This window comes from Meles meles, chromosome 8 (assembly GCF_922984935.1).
Source record: "Meles meles chromosome 8, mMelMel3.1 paternal haplotype, whole genome shotgun sequence".
In the NCBI taxonomy this organism is placed as follows: domain Eukaryota; kingdom Metazoa; phylum Chordata; class Mammalia; order Carnivora; family Mustelidae; genus Meles; species Meles meles.
In genome coordinates, this window is record NC_060073.1 from 94,961,082 (window position 1) to 94,975,674 (window position 14,593).

Here is a 14,593-nt window from a genome sequence, read left to right on the forward strand (position 1 = left end):
GCCCAGGCAACAGACTACGCCCGAATCCCCAAAGCAGCAAGAATCTCAGCCCCCTTCCCGCTCCCCGTCGGCCCTCGCGCCCCCTGGGAAGACAAGCCACGCTCCCTCCGCCGCCCCCCACCTCAACCCCCCTCTCCCCGCAATGCACGTGCGCTCCCGGGACAACAGCAGGCGAGGCCTGGGCGCGCCCCCCGCCGCCCTCGGCCGCGCGCGCGCTCCGCCCGCCCTCCTCGCGCGTGCTCGTGCCCGCGGCCGCGGCGGCGCGCCTCTTCTCCCCGCTGCGGGCGTCGCGGGTGCAGGAGGAGGCGGAGCGGAGGAGGCGGAGGCTGGGCAGGCGGCGGGCTCCGGCAGGGCGCGCGCCGGCGAGCGGGGCGGGGGCGGCCCGAAGGCGTCGGGGTGGGGGTCTCGGGCACCGCAGGACCGCGTCCCCGGGGCCGACTCCGCCGGGGGAGGGCGAGCGCGGTGCGTGTCGGAGGTGGGGACTCTGAGGCCGCGGCCCGGAGCCCGGCGTCCCCGCCCCCGAGCCTGACGGGGCGGCGAGGCGGGATGAGGCGCTGGCGCTGGGGGCTCCCGGCCGAGCCCCCGCGGCTGCCCTCGGCGGCCAGGCGCTAGGCTCGGCGGCGCGGGCGGTGCTCGGCGGCGGCGGCGGCGAGGAGGAGGAGGGCGTCGGGCCCGGCGCCCGCGGAGGGCAGACACGGAGCGGCGAGCGGGTCGCAGCGACGCCGCGGCGGCGCGGCGGGGCCGCGGGGCTCGGTAAGGCGGGGGCCGCGGGAGGGCCGGGGGCTCCGGTGACGTGGGCAGGCGCCGCAGGGAAGGCTGCGGGGGCCTTGCTTTCCTTTTTAGAAGAAATTCTTATTAAAGTAAAGGTTCCGGATCGAATGTTCTTAGAAGACCATCTCGGGTTTCCCCCGTACCACACCCCCCCCCCCCCATCCCCGCCGGACTCATTTCTCCAGCCTCCCCGGGTGGACCGCGCTCCGGGCGGACCGCCTCCTGCGCTCGCATCTCCAGTTTCCCCACGGCCTGGACTGACCAGGGATTCGGACGGATTTCTGGCCTGCTGCAGTGGTTCGCGCCTGAGGCTCACGTCAGGCAAGAGCCGTGACTCCCAGGGAATGGCCGAGTGGGCGCTCTGGGGACACCGGCGCTCCCAGAGGAGCCGCCGCTCGAGCATTACCCTCCGTTGCCCACGGGCGACCTCGCGGTGCCCGCCCCCTGGTGAGCGTGGAGCTGGCCGGGCGAACCGTCTCGGCTCGCAGGGACTCCCTTGGAGTTTTCCCTCTCATCTTTCTAATTGGCTGAAGCTGCCGTTACATATTGGACGGTACCAGTGACTTTGGTGCCCCCCCCCCCAGCCCTGAACTCACCCGCCACCCCCTATAGTACCTTTCTCATTTTGTTGACTTGAGTAAATATTTATGTTAAAGATTTTCGCAAACAGATCACAAGAAAGGGGCAAACAGATCACAAGAAACGGTAGGGAGAGAAAGTCAAACCTGATTTCTTAGCTTTAGTCTACTTCTGGACCCTTTATAACTTCACTTTCTGTTGCTGGAGCTTTAAGAAGGTGGAGGGAGAGGACTCACAGCAGGATGCTTGGGAGGCAGTTTAATAGTTATCTTTTAGGAAATAGAATTTGGATAATTATAATTTTGATTCGCGTGCAGAATTGCAATCTGCTTTTAAAGTGCTTCGGGCACTGCATGATGCTACATGGATAACTGGCAGCTGGGCCACATCGAATTGTTGTCAGCATCTCTCTTATTTTCCATTCTTTCAGAGTTTTATTTGGCACAGATTTAGGCGTTTTAAGTCAGTCTGAATGGAAATAACTTCTGATACACGGGTTGCTTTTGTAAACATAGTCTATATTCATGTTTCTGTTGGAAGAAGAAAAAGCATATGGTACTAGAGTACAGTATCTCTGAGAGTCCAGAAAATGTGCTAGCTTGATTCAGTAATAAGAGCTGTAATATTTTTGGGTAGTGATGGTTATGATTCATTAATGTATGTTTCCTTATTGGTTAACTTGAAGTCCAACTCAGAATCTTGATATTTGCTCTTTGGACTTGAGAGTGAAGGAAGTAGATGCTTAATTGCTGCTTCCACATGATGTCAAAGTTTTTCAAGTACTCATTGGTATAAATCTTTTTAAATAGGACTATTAGTGAAGATGAGGGATTATGGTGTTTTGATTTCCATTTTAAGCACTATCTGGAGCCTGCTTCATTCCTAAAATTGGATATATGGTGATGCTTTATAGAACAAGTCTCTAGAATGGTGTGAGTTTGGAACTGTGCTCAAACCAGTCGTCTTCATACCATAGTCCTTATAGCAGTCCATGGAATAAAGCAGCACTTTGGACAGAGACTTGTCCAGCAATAGTTGGTGTGGAGGCCCAGTTTACTGCATGGTCGTGCACATTGAGGTGGGTGATAAAGTGTAAGTGGGCCAGAGAGGAAATGTTAGTTGGAAGAACCTTCCTTGGTTATATAACTGTTTTGTTTTCTAGTAGTGACTGGGAAGCAGCCAGGCAGGTTCAATTGTCATTAGAGTCTTTGATGTTGGTTTAAATTCCAGTAGTTCTGTTTCTTTTATTTTCTTTTCCCAACCCCCACATCATTTTCCAGTCATCAGCTGGGTGACTTAAATGGCAATACATTCGTCTCCACCTCCCATTCTCTTTCTCTTATTGTCTCTTTAGATGTCTTATTCAGCTGGGTTTTTCCTTTCCAAGCTGGGCCACGGTGTATTGTCTGCACAGTATATATAGGTTCACTGCTGACTGTAAATACATTTAACAAATGTCAAGGAGTAACACCTGTTTTCTTCAGAAGACTGTGGTAGCAGAAGAAAAATGGAAAACATGAACTAAATATTGTATTTTAAAGATTGTGTAATGTTGTATTTATAGATAATGGCCAATGTTCTTGAGAGTTTGTAGGATGTAACCTGTTACAACCCTTGTAAACTGATGTCCATGGAAGTAGTTAAGAGACAAAAGGACTTGAAACCAGGTCATGGTTGCAGTTTTGCCATTTAGTAGCTGCGTGGCATGGTTCCCTTTTTGGGCAACTTATTTACATTTCTGAGCTTGTTTTCTTTATGTACAAAATGAAGATGAGAAGGCTTGCATTGTCTTTCTTAACAGAGTTGTGAAGGATGAGATGAGAGAAAGAATGTGAAAATGCTTTATAAAATTTTTTTATATATGTAAGGTATTAATGGTATTACATAATTGTTTAAAATATTTTAACATCAATTTTTAAAAATGCACATAGGGATGGGAATGTGTTAGATCTTTTCCTCTTCCAATTTTTTTTTCCTACTTGGAAGATTTTGTGATTTTTTTCAGGAAATCCATATGTAGTACCTATAGCTTTGGATTTTTTCTTTCTTCTTTTTTTTTTTTTTTTTTTTTAAGGATTTTATTTATTTGACGGAGAGTGCATGAGAGAGAGCACACACACAAGCACGGGGAGTGGCAGGTAGAGGGAGAGGGAGAAGTAGGCTCCCCACCCCAGCAGAGAGCCTGTCCATGTAGGGTTCAATCCCAGGACCCTGGGATCATGACCTGAGCCAAAGGCAGACACCCAACCAACTGAGCCATCCAGGCCCTCCTATAGTTTTGGATTCTTAAGAATTTTTGGCTATTCTGGGACAGATGTCAAGCTTATTGAGACTTTGTGAGCTTCTTTAAAGTATCATTTCAAAATACCAAAAGAGGGGCTCCTAGGTGGCTCAGTTGGTTAGGTGCCTGGCTTTTAATTTTGGCTCAGGACATGATCTCAGGGTCCTGGATTGAGCCCTCTGTTGGACTCCTCGGGGAGTCTGCTTGAGGAGTCTTTCTCTTTCTCTCCCCTGCACCCCCTCGCCCCCACCTCCTGCTAGCACTCTTGTCTCTCTAAAACAAATAAATAAGTAAATCTTAAAAAAACCCCACAATGTCAAAGGAGGTTACAAGTTAGGATTTATGAAAAGAACTGTTTAGAAAAAAAGTATTTTTTATTTGTCTGCATTATTTAGTGTAGAAGTTGGCAGAATTCACTCAGTAGGCCAAATGTAGCCCACAGCTTGTTTTTTGTGTGGCCTATGAACTAAGAATGATTAAAAAATTTTTTTATTTATTTGAGAGAAAGAGAGTGAGAGAGAGAGTGAGAGAGCATGATCAGTGGGGAAGGATAGAGAGAGAGGATGCTCCCCGCTGAGCAGGGAACCCGATGTAGGACTCCATTTCAGGACCCCGGGATCATGACCAGAGTTGAAGGCAGATGCTTAATTGACTGAGCCATGCAGGCACCGTAGAACTAAGAATGATTTTAAAGTTCTATTTTATTTTTTTTTTAACAAACAAATATTTATTGAGTACCTATGATTTTAAAATTTTAAATGGAAAAAAATCAAAGAAGAACATTTCATAGCATGTATAAGTTGTATGAGATTCAAATATCTGTGTCCATAAGTGAAGTTTGACTGGAACACAATCATGCTTGCTTGTTTGTGTACTGTCTTGTAGCTACATCAGCAATACAAGAGCAGAGTTCTTGCCACAGAGACATTGTGGCCTGCCAAGCCTGAAATATTTATGATCTGGCCCTTTGTAGAAAAAGTTTGCCAACCCCTGATTTAGGACTTAAAATCTTTTGCTTTACTAGCACAAGCCTTATTTCCTATCAGAGCATTACAGGGGTTAGGACCCCAGTAAGGGTGCTCATTTCTGCTTTGGAGCCACAAAGACTTATGCTTGTCTGTCAGCTGTGCTATTTACAAACTTTGGAGAAACTAATTAACATCTTGGTGTCTGAGGTACCTTCTTGATTGAGAGTAGTGGTAGAATCTGTCTTAGAAGTTGTAGGATGATTAAATGATACTTGTCAATACTTAACACAATATAAGCATATAGTAAGCACTCAGTGAGTCATAGATGATGATAATGATGATGATGATTAAATATGCCTAAAATATTGTAGGTCGCCTTTGCCCCTATATTACAGAGTTGTTTTCTTGAGTGGTATGCTACTTGTTACTGAATTTTCTCCTTACTGAAACTATTAGTTAGCAACTGATAATTGGAATAATTTGAGAAATTTCCCATATATTATACTGTATTTTTATTAATCACTTGCTTATTTAGATGGTTAAAGTGATTGAAAAGAAAATTCTGCTCTATTTTTTGGAGATCCTGGTTCTTAACCATTCCCTGTTATTGTTCTTTGTTTGCAAACAATTTAAATACCACTTCTAATTTGGAACTGGTATTTTTTTTTACTCCCTTTTTTTTCTTAAGAAAGATAGGTGAGAAAAACCTATTTTAATGAGGCCAGCGTGTTAGATAACTTTCCTTGCATGTATATGACACTCTGAATTTCCCTTATGATTTGCATTAGCATCTTTGTAACATCTTCAGAGTTGAAATAATAAAACAATATTTTTTCCTAAAGGTGGAGCTAGTTTACTTTCTAGAGGCTTTGATACTAAGCTGCTTTTTGAAGTATTTGGTTTAAATTATCTTACAACTGAGAAATTGGATGTGCTTCTCATCTTCAAGTGCTGGTTTATTTAACATGAATACCAAATTAAGAGTGAGCAAATAAAGGTCATTGTTCTAACGGAGTTAAACAAAACAGAATTGGGGTCATTGTAGCTCTTGCATTCCTGCAAATGGAGAAGTTTCTGCTTAAGTGCAGTTGGATGATCCAAGGGAGATAAGGGAGAACATTAATGTTCCCACACTGTCCTTGGTAGAACAGGGGGTTAGAAGCAGAAGGGCGGTCCGGTAAAACCACAGAGAAGCAGTATCTGGAAAATTGAAGTGCAGGCTTCTAATTGTAGCACCTAAAAAAAAGTAGAAACCTAAAGAAGACCCAGTGTCAAGAGGAGATTAATATTTGCTCTTGAGGTTAAAACAAAGAAACCAGCCAGATGTTATCTAGAGAGATGAAGTTTGAGAGTGAATATTCCCCCAAGTAAGTAAAAAGTAGAGATTTGGTAAAATGGATGTTTACAGTTTCACAGTATACCTTGACAAGGGGGCCTTCTCTGGTATAGAAAGGAGAACAATCTTAGGACAGGTTAAAAGGAAATGAGAAATAAGGTGAGAATGAACGAGAATGCTCAGAGTGGAAGTAGAATTCTGGTTTTCAGAGAGAGCCTATTATTTGGCTAACAGTCATATATCCATTTACTACCTTATTTTATACTTTGGATTATAATGTACATTAATGTTGGAGGTTGCAGAGATGGAAAGCATTGAGAGCAAAAGCATGCGGGACTTATGTATTATGAAGTGTTATGGTATGTTTACATTGTCTCTATCAGAAAAAAAAAGTGCCCTACTCTGGGTAAGAATGCTAGAGTAGGTATTCTGTTTCTTTATCTTTAATTAGTAAAATCTTTATTGTCTGGGGTTCTGTCTTAATAATCTTGCATAAGGCTTGATCTTGACTTCATTGTTTTAATTCTCTCGTGTGTAGAATGGAGAACCCAACAGTACTAATTAGTTGTTTTATATCCAATGGCCTTCCCAGATTCAATAACAATGCTGGCTCCAGTAAGATGAGGGAAACCAGATCTTTTTTTATCAATGAACTGAAAAGTATCCATTGAGTACATACTGTGTATTTTGCACCATGCTAGATGCAGTGGAGAACAGATATTTAAAAAGGTGGCATTGAGTCTCTACTCTCAGGAAGTGTTCATTTCATTGGGAAGATAATGCTATTATGAAAAAGAATATTATAAAAGAGTTGGCAAAAGGACAGGGGGATGATCCTTGATATGGCAGTTTGAGGACTTGTGATGTACTGTGGGAAAGGATACTTTGTGGCCTTGAACATTTGTAAAATGAGCCTAGTGGACTCCCTTCAGCTCTGAAATTTCCTCATATTTTCTCTGACAGAGCAGCAGCTATCTGAATCAGCTCTCAGGAGACAACCCATTTGAACTGCTTAGTTCAGGCCAGATTTTTACACTCATTCTGTGTAATAGCTTGATTTACTAGAAGCAAGGAAAGGGTTACTTAAATTTCCTGGAAATGCATTCAAAGGGCAACCTTTCTCATGAAAAGTGAAGCATTTGAGAAGTGGCAAGACACAAGTGTCCCTGCTTCTGAGGCAGTAAATTTGTGTCTTGGAGCTCAATCATTTTTGCTTTCTTAAGGTCTTCACTTCTGCATTATTTTCTTTTGTAAGTTATTCTTTTATTGGATCACCTCTTTTTTGTACACTGACATGCCTTCTATTACTTGGAGCAGTGATGGTTAATCATTCACCAAGTGACATTCTCTGCACCTTCCTTTTAGTAATAGGACCCTCAGGGTTCATCTGGGCACACGGCCACCCAACTAGACTACATTTTCTCGACCTTCCCTTACAGCTAGGTGTGACCATGTGATGAAATTTTGGCTTAATGGATGTGACCAGAAGTAACGTGTGTGATCTGGGTCATGGCTTTAGAAAAGAAGCTGGTTGCTTTCTGTTCCTTTTCTCCCCCTTTGGCTGAGGATGGTGTAGTTAGGGCTGGTGCATATTATTCAACCTTACAGGTGAGAGCAGCATTTTTTTTTTATTTGTAAATTTATTTATTTTTTTTTTTTCAGCGTAACAGTATTCATTGTTTTTGCACAACACCCAGTGCTCCATGCAATACGTGCCCTCCCTATTACCCACCACCTGGTTCCACCAACCTCCCACCCCCACCCCTTCAAAACCCTCAGGTTGTTTTTCAGAGTCCATAGTCTCTTATGGTTCGCCTCCCCTTCCAATTTTTTTTTTTTTTTATAAACATATAATGTATTTTTATCCCCAGGAGTACAGGTCTGTGAATCGCCAGGTTCACACATTTCACAGCAGTCACGATAGCACATACCCTCCCCAATGTCCATAACCCCCTCCCCCTCTCCCAACCCCACCTCCCCCCAGCAACCCCCAGTTTGTTTTGTGAGATTAAGTGTCATTTATGGTTTGTCTCCCTCCCAATCCCATCTTGTTTCATTTATTCTTCTCCTATCCCCCTAACCCCCCATGTTGCATCTCCATGTCCTCATATCAGGGAGATCATATGATAGTTGTCTTTCTCGAGAGCAGCATTTTAGTGGGAGAAGGATCCTTGGATGGTCTTACGGAGCCGAGTCACCTGCTAGCAATGAACGGGTCATTTATCTTCAGATGGTTAAGTGAGAGGAATAAAATTCTATCTTTTTTGAACAACTAATATCTTCACTGAATGAATAATTTCTCTTACACTATCTTTCCTTTACCTTATGATTTCCTTTAGCTGTTGACCAATTCTTTGGTCCCTTTGCAGTAACAGTTGTTTATATGTCCATGTCCTCTTTCTCACCACTTTTCTCTTCTTTAGCCTGATCCGTTTGAGCTCTTGTTGCAGCATGCTACTGAATTTGTTTTTTCCCCCAGTTTTATTGAGAAATAATTGACATCACTGTTTAAGTTTAAGCTTAAACATATAGCATGATGTTTTGATTTGTGTATGCTGTGAAATGATTGCCATAAGAGGTTCAGCTAACATTCATCTTCTCTTACAGTTACAATAAAAAGAAAATAAGAAAACTTCTCCTTGTAATGAGAATTCTTAGGAATTGCTATCTTAACACCTTTCCTGTATATCCTACAGCAGTATTAGCTAACTTCATCAGATTGTACATGACATCCCTAATAGCTGTTTATCTTATAACTGGAAGTTAGTACCTTTGGACCACCTTCCTCCAATTTCCCCTTCTCCCCATTCCTACCTCTGGTAACCAAAAATCTTCTCTCTTTTTCTGTGAGTTTGGGGTTTTTAAATATAATCTAATCTTTCTAAGATTTTTGCATGTAAGTGAGATCATAGAGTATTTGTCTTTCTCTATTTGACTTATTTCACTTAGCATAATGCCTTCGAGGTCCATCCATGTTGTTGCCACTGGTAGATTTTCTTCTTGTTGTTGTTTAATGGGTGAATAATACTGCATTGTGTATATACCACAACTTTTTTTTATCCATTCATCTACTGATGGACACTTAAGTTGTTTCCATGTCTTAGCTATTATAAAAAATGCTGCAGTGAATGTGGGGGTACAAATATCTTTTTTCCAGCCAGTGTTTTTGTTACCTTTGGATCTCTTCCCAGAAGTGGAATTGCTGGATCATATAATCCAGCATATGGGAGTACTATTTTTATTTTTTTGAGGATCCTCCATACTGGTTTTCATAATGGCTGTACCATTAGTCCCAAGAGTGCACAAGGATTCTCTTTTCTCCACACCTATGCCAGCATTTGTTATCTCTTGTCTTTTTGGGGATGGCTGTTCGAACAGGTGTGAGGTGAGATCTCATGTGTGTGTGGTTTTAATTTGTATTCCCTAATGACTACTGATTTTGAACATCTGTTCATGTATACTTGTTGGCCTTTTTGTATATCTTCTTTGGAGAAATGTCTGTTCAGGGACTTTGCCCATTTTTAAACTGGGTTGTTTATTTATTTGCTATTGAGTTGTAGGAGCTCTTTGTATGTTTTGGGTATTATCTCCTTATTAGATATGTGGTTTGTAAATACATTTTTCCATTCTGTACATTGTCTTCACTTTGATGGCTTCTTTTGCTGTGCAGAGGCTTTATTTTGTTGTAGTCCCGCTTGTTTATTTTTTATTTTGTTGCTTGTGTTTTAGATGACTATGGTGGCTATAGCTTTATAGTATAGCTTAAATCAGGAATTGTGAGGCCTCCATTTTTATTCTTCTTTTGTAGGATTTCTTTGGCTATTTGGGATCTTTTGTGGTTTTGTATAGATTTCAGGAGTGTTTTGTCTACTACTGTAAAACATGCCTTTGGAATCTTGGTAAGGATTGTATTGAATCTAAAAATGGCTTTTGTAAGTACTGATATTTTAACAGTCTTAATTCTTCCAGTCCATGGACATGGGCTACCTTCCCATTTATTTGTGTCTTTAATTTCTTTCATCAATGTCTTGTAAGTTTTCAATGTAGAGATCTTTCACCTTCTTATTAAATTTATGTGTAAAGATTTTATTTTTTTATGTTATTTTAAGTGGAATTGATTTCTTTATTTCTCTGTCAGAGATTTTGTTAGTGTATAGAAACACACTGATTTTTGTATAATGATTTTGTACCCTGCTGCTTTACTGAATTCATTGATTAGATCTCATAGTTTTTTTTTTTTTAATATTTTATTTATTTGACAGAGAGAAATCACAACTAGGCAGAGAGGCAGGCAGAGAGAGGAGGAAGCAGGCTCACTGCGGAGCAGAGAGCCGGACGTGGGGCTCGATCCCAGGACCCTGGGATCATGACCCAAGCCGAAGGCAGAGGCCTTAACCCACTGAGCCACCCAGGCGCCCCGATCTCATAGTTTTTGATTAAGTCTTTAGGGTTTTCTAAATATAAAATCATGTCATCTGTAGGTAATGACAAATTTAGTTCTTCTTTTCTAACTCTGAGACTTTGTGTTCTTTCTTTCCTTTTTTTTTTGCCTGATTGCTGGAATTAGTACTTCCGGTAGTAATGTGTTGAAAAGGAGTGGTGAGAGTGGACACCTTTATCTCGTTCCTGATCTTAGAGAAAAAGCTTTAATCCTTTCACCATTGAGTATTAGTTAACTGTGGGCTTGTCATATATAGGCTTTATTGTGTTGAGGTATGCTCCTTCTGTGCCTAATATCTTAAGAGGGTGTTTTTTTTTTTTTTTTTTTATTATCATGAATGGATGTTGAATTTTGTCATTTTTTTTCTGTGTTTAATAAGATGGTCATATTCTTTTTTTTTTCATTTTTTTTAACATGATTTATCTCATTGATTGATTTCTGTATGTTGAACCATCTTTGCATCCCAGGGATAAATCTCACTTCATTATCATGAATGATCCTTTTAATGTGCTGCTGAATTCAGTTTGCTGGAATTATATTAAGAATTTTTGCATCTATATTCATCTAGGGATATTGGCCTGTAGTTTTCTACTAGTGTCCTTTTCTGGTTTTGGTATCAGGATAATGCTGACCTTGTAAAATGAGTTTAGGAGTGTTCCCTTCTCTTCAGTTTTTTAGAAGAGTTTGACAAGGATTGGTGTTAATTCTTCTTTCAATATTTGGTAAAATTCACCAGTGAAGTCATTTGCTCCTGGGCCTTTCTTCGTCAGGAGATTTTTGATTCAGTCTCCTTACTATTAATTGGTCTGTTCAGATTTTCTGATTCAGGCTTGGTAAGCTGTATGTTTCTAAGAATTTTTCCATTTCTTCTAAGTTGTTTGTTCAGTTTGTTTCTATATAATTGTTCATATGAAATTGTTCTTAATCAAGACTTCAGTGACCTGTGTTGCCAAAGCCAGTGATCAGTTGGTTCAGTGTCTACATATTATTGACCTCTCACCAACATTTCACGTTGGTCAAGTAACTTCCTCTGACTTCCTTGCTACTCATTCTTTGTGTCTTTTTGCCAACTTATCTCTATCTCTCTACTGCCTCCCAAACATTTGGAGTGTCCCTGGGCTCTCCTCAGGTGATTTTATCCATTTTCATGGTTTCAGATACCATTTATATGGTGATGAGGCTCAAATTCCCATCTCTAGTACTGATTTTTCTTCTCTTGAGCTCCAGGTTCCTCTAACTCCATTCTTCCGCTTGGATATCTAATAGGTACCTCGAATGTAACATGAACACAGCAGGCCAAACAATACATTATTCTTTTTTTCATTTACTCCTCTCACCACCTCTCCCAAGTCATTGGTATCTTAAGAAGGGGTACCACCTCTCCCAAGTCGTTGGTATCTTAAGAAGGGGTACCACCATCTGCCTAGTGGTGTAGGCCCATGGAGTCATCCTCCATTTTTTCTCTTCTCATCTCATGTTAAGACCTGGCAACTCCACCCTGAGAGTACTAGATCAGCCTACATCTCAGTTTTTTCCCTGTTAGAAACTAAGGCAGTAGCCTTTCTCCTCTGGAAAATGGCAGCAGACTTCTCTCCCTCTTCTTTTATTTCTGTCCTACTCACTACCTCATACACAGGAGGCTGAAGTAATGTTAAGTGTGAATCTGATCATATCACCTCCATAACTGACTTTCTAATACACCCAACACTATAACTAAAGCTGAAAATTTTATCATGGAAACAAAACCTCCATCATGGCATTTATGAAACCCTGTACCAGTGGTTCACAGCTGGGGAGGATTTTGCCCTTAGGGGACATTTGGTAGTGTCTGGAGACATTTGTGATTGTCAGACTCAGGGTGAGGGGGTGGGGGCAGTGTGTTACTGGCATCTAGTGGGTAGAGGCCAAGGATGCTGCGGAACATCCTAGAGTGGACGGGACAGGCACACCAACAAAGAAAACGGTGGTGCAGAATGCCTGTAGTGCATCATATGGCTCCTGGCTTTCTCTTCAACCTCATCTTCCTTTATTCTCTTCTTTGTTCACTGGGCTGTATTCACGACCATGTTCTTATCTCCCCCCCCCCCCCCACCTTTTTTTTTCTTAGTGGACTTTATTTTTCAGAGCAGTTTTAGGTTCATAGCAAAACTGAGTGGAAGGTACAGAGATTTCTCCTATACTGCCTGCCTCCACAGAGGCCCAGCCTCCTTTATTATCAATATCCCCTGCCAGAATAGCCCATTTAATTTATAATCCCCTTCTTCACAAGGTATTTGAGAAGCAGGGACTCTTGGCTAGATACATACTGTATCCCTAACATTTTTACTTAATAAATGTTTTTTGATGACAGAGGGGCCTGAGTCCATCATGAGAACGGGAGACAAGGTTTTCAGTGATAATGATAACTCATTATCATTCCCAACTGGGAACAATAGGGAAGGTTATGATTTTCTGGAGGATGGGGGAAAAAATCCCTGAAGCAGACTTGCTTTAGCCTTTATTTTGTAGTTAATTTTGTAGAATAGAGGAATTTACCTCCATTTTTGTGAGGAGTCATATGACAAGAGTAAGCTGACAGCAGGAACTTTTTAAGAACGAAAGGTTATCTCAGGTTAAGCTTTCATTGTGCCTTGTGTTTCACACCAGTTAACTCTGCATGTTCGTAAAGCTACGTGTATATAGATCATTGAATACTGCAATTATGTCTGCTTCTGGGGAATTCGTGGTCTTAGCTTTCTCCAAAATCAGAATTCTTCTACATTATCTTTGGAAGATAATTGTCTGCCCTCTTCTGTATTTGCAACACCTGATGTTGCAAACTGTAACTCAGTCACATGACTGCCTGACTCTTTTTAAAAAGAGTTCTTATTGTTTAAAAATTACTCATTATATTAAAGTGCAGAATGTACTTCCCTGCACTTCCAATACAACACAGATCTTCTGTATTTTCCACATGATAGCTTTTTAGCTGTCATGTGAAAAATGGCTGGTGTTTTTAAAATCTTCCCACTAGCCTTTTCTCCTTCTATGCTAAATGTACTCCTTTTCTTTAAAAATTTCTTCATATGACAAGGGATTTAGATTCTTTTCCTGGCCAACCCCTAACATTTTTGGGACTCAGGGCAGGAATTCAAATTAAAGTCCCTATGCCATATGTCTGAAAATGTATGTCACAAATCAAGCTTACTGATTGCCTACCTTTATAAATAAAACTTCATAATGACCTAAAATCAGAGTCAGAGGGGGAATTCTCAGACTCTGTGTTTCATGCCAGAACACAGTGTAGTGCAAAGAACCAGCCTCCCACCTGACATCCCCTTCTCACTCCAGGTTCCTTGCATGAGGAACTTTGTACTCGCACATAGAGGGACACGCGTCCTCACATACCTTTCACACAGCAACTTTTTTTTTTTTAAGTTTATTTATTTTAGTAAACTCTACATCCAATGTGGGCTCAAACTCACGACCTCAAGATCAAGAGTTGCATGCTTTCCTGACTGTGCCAGCCAGGCGTCCCTGCACAGCAACTTTTTGACTATCCCTTGGGCATGGGGCTATAAATACTGATGGTAGAATCATCTACCCTTGGGAGGATCAACTCAGGGAAGAGCCTTGAGCAATCCTGTAAATAGAAGATTCTGGGGTCCTTGGTAAGAGGAGGGCTGGGGTAAGTAAGCTGCAGTTGTGTATACTTTTAGGCCCTGAGAATAGCTGGTCAAGTGTGTGGCCAGTGGGAGGTCAGTGCATGACCCCCCAGGACTCCAGGCCCAGGATGGGTGTTCCAGTTGCCTGGGTCCACAGAAGTACTGTTCTAGCACAGTCAGACTTTGGTCTTCCTTCTGTTTGCCACAGCTGGTTATTGTGGAAAGTGTTGCATTCCCTCTTACAGTGCTCCGCATTACACATGTTGTTTTAATTAGAGCTGCTTAGCCAGTGTGCCAGACAATGCTCTGAATGTGTTACAGATGGGCCCGACATACTGATTTCCCGAGTCCTAAGAGAGGATGGTCAGTGACAGGGTGGTAAGAGCTTCGGGGCTGATCACTACTGGCCACCAACAGCTTGGCTTATTTACCTCAGTGTGTCTGTACCAGTATTAGCATTTTCTGTATGTGTTGAAAGTGAAAAAGATTGGGAAAGGTTGGGAAACCCTGCTCTAGATTGATGTATGATCACTGTGTATAAAGTGTTTTGCATAAAACCTTAATAGCATTTCT

At 41.9% G+C, this 14,593-nt stretch overlaps 1 protein-coding gene across 3 annotated transcripts in view; it reads left to right on the forward strand.

Moving 5' to 3' along the window:
* Nucleotides 1-695: 695 nt before the first annotated feature.
* The window catches only part of ARHGAP32 (Rho GTPase activating protein 32), a 306,642-nt gene continuing 292,744 nt past the window's right edge, over nucleotides 696-14,593 (forward strand). For all 3 annotated transcript variants that reach the window (XM_046015295.1, XM_046015298.1, XM_046015296.1), the window contains exon 1: nucleotides 696-753. The gene's annotated coding sequence lies outside the window, so the exon portion shown is untranslated. The remainder of the gene's footprint in view (nucleotides 754-14,593) is intronic.